The sequence below is a fragment of the Globicephala melas genome, chromosome 17, assembly GCF_963455315.2.
Source record: "Globicephala melas chromosome 17, mGloMel1.2, whole genome shotgun sequence".
NCBI lineage: Eukaryota > Metazoa > Chordata > Mammalia > Artiodactyla > Delphinidae > Globicephala > Globicephala melas.
Genome location: NC_083330.1, coordinates 21,645,960 through 21,651,940, shown reverse-complemented (window position 1 = coordinate 21,651,940; position 5,981 = coordinate 21,645,960). Strand labels below are relative to the sequence as shown.

At 40.2% G+C, this 5,981-nt stretch overlaps 1 pseudogene; it reads left to right on the top strand.

Annotated features, from left to right (window-relative positions):
* Positions 1 to 1,778: 1,778 nt before the first annotated feature.
* LOC115849697 (3-hydroxyisobutyrate dehydrogenase, mitochondrial pseudogene) lies at positions 1,779 to 5,708 on the top strand (annotated as a pseudogene).
* Positions 5,709 to 5,981: the final 273 nt, after the last annotated feature.

Here is a 5,981-nt window from a genome sequence, read left to right as displayed (position 1 = left end):
GTGTTATCTTTATTTTCCTATTTATACTCTATTTCATACATTTTATTAGCAGTAGTAGTAGAAATAGTAGTAGTAGTATCATTATTAGTTAGTTAGAATAGAATTGTTTCTATAACTTCAAACCTATACTAAGCAACACACATTTTGAAAGCACTGGTGTTGGGGTAAATTCGATGTTGATGAGACTAGTCACTGCCCTTAAAGGAGCTTGTCTTCTAGTTGGAAAGAGGTGACATATACAATAATCTGAGGCATTAAGTTAATACATGGGTCTGAGGGCAGAAGATCCTGAAGGAAGCAAGCTACAGAGAACTCATTTTGAATCCTGGCATTAATATTGGCAGATCTCCTCACACCTTTTTATGACAGTTATAGACAAAGCAAGTAGGACTGGAGAATACACTACAATGGCCAAAATAAGATTTAATGTCATTTCAGCCTAGGGGATTATTTCTAGGCTTTGAGTATATGATAATGTAAATGCTACCTAAATAGTAAATTTACTTTAATGCTGACAATGTAGAAAAGATATTTTGCTGCAAAAGTATACACAGTAGTAACAAGTGGATTTTGGAAGAAACTAATATTTTGTCTTATACTGATGTTACACTATTGCCCTAGACCTAGCACCAGCCTTTACTCTTCGTTGTTTTCTTCTAAGACTAAAGAGCCTCTTTATTGTTTGTGCTGATTTTTTTTTTTTTTTTCACCGACAGATCTCAGAGAAATCTGAGTGCTCTGGCCAGTTGGGACAAAATTATCATTAGAATTCTTGGCTAGAGGAGAAAGCTCTTAATTTAAGAATGGCTTTTTGCCTTCTGAGAGCTCAGAAGAGCAAATTGCAAGCCATCTACATTTATAAAACATGTTTTAGTATGGAAAATTTCAAACATCTACAGAAGTAAAAAGAAAGAAGTAGAAACTTTCATCAATTGTTCTCATCAAATATCAATTGCAGGCCAATATATTTTCTCTATACCCTCTCTTACTACTACCACCATAATCCCCAGCAATTTTAAAGCAAATTCCAGATTTCTTTTTTTCTCAGTGAAAACGTCAGTATACATATTTCTAAAAGGCAAGAACTGTCCTTTTTAAGCTCAACTATGTCATTATCACACATCCCCAAATAATAATAATTCCTTAATATCAACAAGTAGCCAGTCAGTTCATGTTTCCTTGATTGTCTTATAAATGTATTTTTATTTTAATAACCATTATTTATTTGATTGCCAATCCAAACACACTTTCTTTTAAAGTATAGGTTTAAAAGAACTCAATTTGCTCATTTTTCTTGCAAGTATTTGTCATTGAATTCAAAGCGTTCATCCAGTAGGGTTCCCAACTGTCTGGATTATGCTGATTGCATCCCCTTTATGTTTATATATTTATTATGCTCCTTTGGCCCATGTATTTACTGTCAGTTGGTAGATAGATCTAGAGCACTGACATAATTCAGGTGTGATTTTTTGGCAAGTTTACTTCATAGATAATATTGATTAATTCCAAAAGGAACTATAAACTTACTGTGATGTTGCAGCCATTAATGATCAATGCCTAGATCCATTAATTTATTAAGGGTACCAAATGGTGATATGCTACTAATTAGATTATTATTCATTTACTAGCTAGAATATTATTTCATCAACTATTTGGTTGCCCTGAGTTACAGTTTAATTAGAAAAGGAAAAATAAATGCTTCTTTTATTTTATTTACCAGTTTTACAAAAAAAGAATTAAAAAAGAGAGAGAGATTGACTCCAAAGTAGCTTCCGAAGATGACGAATGAGGTACTTTCTTTCTTTGTTGTTGTTTTCAGTGAGGTTGTTATAAATATCGATGCAGAGGTTGTCCCCTCTTCGGTTCACGGATCCTGTTCAGGTTGGCTCCTGAGTCCTTTCCACACAACCACAGTAGTCTTTGAAGTCTTCCCAGCTCTCTTGTATGACAAGATGTAACAGGAACATCTTGTTCATTTCTCATGCTGTATTTGAAATCAGCTATTTCTCCAAGGAGACATTATCCACTGTGTTTATTCAAACTTGTGTTCCTTCTAGTTTAACCTTTTTTCGAGACATGATTTTTTTTTAAAACAAATTACTTACTGAATTCTTTCACCTTTCAAAACTTCCTATTCTCCTATCACTTCATTTCTGAATTTTTCTAATTTCTTTTATGTTTTTCTTAAAACCAGTTTCTATTCCTTTTAAAATTTCTTTTACTTTTTCCGCAATATCAGGCAATAAATTTCATTTGTTCTGTGGACGTGTCTTTCTGTCACGCTTTCAGGATTTGCTGGAACTTTCTTTTCACCCTTCTTTTTTCTTTTTCTTCTCACTGATTTTCTACAGGATGTGAATGGAATACTCTTCTGTCACTCATTTTTAAATGAAATAAGTTTCCGCTTTAGGAGGGAAACATAGATCAGAAGACAATTTCTAGCTTCAGAACTCCAGGGCTCACTATCTTCTATTATTTTCACGATATAATTTAAAAAATGACCTTAAAATTTCTAAACTCTTCCTCCTTGGCCCTCCTATTCCCATTTACCCAGACCTCCTCTTTCCTGTCCTTGTTGAGTATGGGGATTAGTTCTGGAATGGTGCTTTGGTTTGATAGGTGTCAAGGTTTCACAGACCCCAGAACACTTGGCATCCTCAGAACATTTCAAAGTTCTTGCACTGAGCTGCAAGGTGGAACCTGCAATGTTCACTCCCAGTTTCTGCCGCTGTTCTCAGTGAGTTTTTCAATCTCAGTGAGCCCTTGAGCCATAGTAACCTCTGGCTCTCCTGAAAGAGAGAGAGAGTCCTTCCCTCGTCTTCCTCCCACACACCTTGGGATACACACATGTAGGTCTTTTTCCTGTTGTTGATTTGTTCCTACCTGGCTGTATGTTGCAGTTCATGTGGATACCTTGTTGAAGATGTTGTCTGCGGGTTTTTGGTCTTGCTATCCTAGATGCTTTTCTTTCTTTTTTTGGGGGGGTTGTGTATTTAGGGGAGGGGTGGCATATTCAGGGATAAAAATCTTCTCTGTAGCCACCATCATTTCCCCAGAATCCTCTGCCATTCTTATTTAAAACAAAATCATAGGAATCATTATCCTGATCCTTAGGATAATCATTTCATTGTATCTGTCTTTTTTCCAGGCTTCAAGCTGCCTGTGGCTCCCCACGTTAGTATACTGACATGACTGGACAATGCCTAATTTGGCGGGCTCTTTCTGTACTACCTTCCTCCTAATCATGACAGCCTTGTATGCTATACATAGTCTTCTTTACTGATAGGGAATTTAGAAAATACAGGAAACCATGGGTTTAATAGCTGAAAGTGGAATTAATGTATTATTTTTCTCAGGTAAAATATCATAAGACTCCTTAGGCCAAAGTTGTAAAATGAAATCGCAAATTTCCTGGAATCATTTTGCAAACGTGAATGCCCACATAAAGTACACTAGGACTTGAATCCAAGGAATAACACATTTTTAGAGCCTCCAAATTTATAAACTTAGTACAATTCTGCATTACTTCTTAAGGCAACTGAAGAAAATAATTTTGTGATAAAATAAATATTGATTTTATTAATATAGTTATTTTAAAAGTTTATAAAACTTTTAAAAAAATGTTAAGGCTCTATCAGCCTCATCAGTTGTTATTTCTTTTCTAGAATCTTGGATAAAGGAACAGTCCTTTGAGAGGAAACATGGTATAAAATGGGAAGATAATCTAACAGTGAAGACAGTTATATCTCTTCCTGTGTGATGAACTACTCCTAAGCTTGGTGGTTGAAAACAGCAGGCACTTTATCTTCTCACAATTTGTGAATCAGCAGAATGGGCTGAGATCTCCTGGGTGGATCTATCTTGCTTTCACCTGAGGTGACTACTGAGGCTGCCATCATCTGGTTTCTGGACTGGGGCTGGTTGCTTTCACATGTCTGGCCACTGGTGCTGGCTGTGGCCTGTGCCTAGTCTCCACTAGGTTAGCCAGGCTTCCTAACATGTCAGGTTTCCATGAGGACGAGCCCTAAAGCACAAGTACTCTCCAAGCTTCAGCTCTTGATATGCCATTGGGCCAAAGCAAGTCACGTGACCAATCCCAGGTCAAGGTGGAACAAAACTACACAGGGTGAGGAAACGGGGGGGAGGGGCATTTGCACTGGGTGTCAGTAGTCTAACAAACTGTTGCAATAACTACATAAAGAAAAACACCCTGGAGGACAACTGGTAAAAAATAAATGTGTGCGGGGTGGGGTGAGGGTTTGGCATGGGGGGGGGCAAAGGCAGTAAACGGACTACCAAAATCTGAAGATTCTGGAACTTTCGGAAAATCTGCTGGAATTAAAGGAGTTATACAACCATGTTCTGACACCAGAAGAAAGGTCCCAGTTGAGCATCAGGGAAGTCTAGCACTCTTCCTCCATTGCATCAATTTTCATGTTTCTTTGACTCAGCATGTTTGTAGAATGAATCATGACTTTCTATAAATTTTTAATTCAGTTTTTCAAAGAAATAGTGACCTCACTTCTATCTGCTGTGCCACAAAAATGCCGTAGAAAAAAATTCCTTCTGTTAAATCGCTCACTAGGTGAAATTGTATGTGTAACCCAGTAACAAAGAGGTATTAAGAATCGCCACAGGTGAGCCGTCCCTCCGCACTACACACCCTATAGCAGCCAGTGGGTGAGCCGGGAGTCGAGGAGGTCACCGTGGGAAGGAGGGGCAGGGGCAGCGTGGCAGCCTCCTCCCATCTCCGTGGAGTCACCTCCGGCCTCTGGTACAGGAGTCGTCCGCAGCAGCTGGAGGTGGCCAGCCTTGCAGCGTTGTGTTCTAGGTCAATAGCTTCTAAGACTCCAGTTGGATTCATTGGAGTAGGCAACGTGGGGAATCCAATGGCAAAAGATCTCATGAAACATGGCTAGCCACTCATTATTGATGATGTGTTCCCTGATGCGTGGAAAGAGCTTCTAGATGCAGGTGAACCCGGTAGTGTCTTCCGCAGCAGATGTAGCCGAAAAAGCGGACAGAAATATTACAATGCATCAATGCGCTAGAAGCTTATTCTGGAGCAAATGGAATTCACAAAAAAGTGAAGGAAGACTCACTATTAATAAATTCCAGTACTGTTGATCCTGTGGTTTTGAGAGAATTGGTCAAAGAAGCTGAGAAAATGGGAGCAGTTTTCACGGATGCCCCTGTTTCTGGTGGTGTGGGAACGGCTCAGTCTGGCAACCTCACATTTAGGATGGGAGGGGTTGAGCTGCTGTGGTGCATGGGCTCCCATGTGGTGCATCGTGGAGCTGTTGGGACTGGCCAGGCTTGGAAGATCTGCAAAAACTTGCTGTTAGCTATTAGTAGGATTGGAACTGCTGAAGCTATGAATCTGGGACTCAGGTTAGGGCTTGACCCAAAACTCTTGGCTAAAATCCTAAATACGAGCTCAGGACAATGTTGGTCACGTGACACTTATAATCCTGTACCTGGGGTGATGGATGGCGTTCCCTCAGCTAATTACTATCAGGGTGGATTCGGAGCAACATTCATGGCTAAGGATCTGGGATTAGCATGAGGCTCTGCTATCAGCACGAAGAGCCCAATCCTTCTGGGCAGTCAAGCCCATCAGATCTACAGGGATGATGTGCGTGAAGGGCTACTCAAAAAAAGACTTCTCATCCGTGTTCCAGTTTCTGCAAGAGGAGGAGACATTCTGAGTTTGCCCTCTGGCTGTGAACACTGTTGAAACCAAATTGTGTCTTGGAGCCCCTTACGGGCTTATGGGCTTACTCAAAGGTCAACTGTCTGCTTTTGAGTGTCTAGGTCAGGGGTCCCCAACCCCTTGGCCTCGGACGGGTACCAGTCCGCAGCCTCTTAGGAACCGGGCTGCACAGCAGGAGGTGAGTCGCAAGCAAGCCAGCTAAGCTTCATCTGCCGCTCCCTATGGCTCACATTACCGCCTGAACCTCACACACCTGCCCCCACTCCCT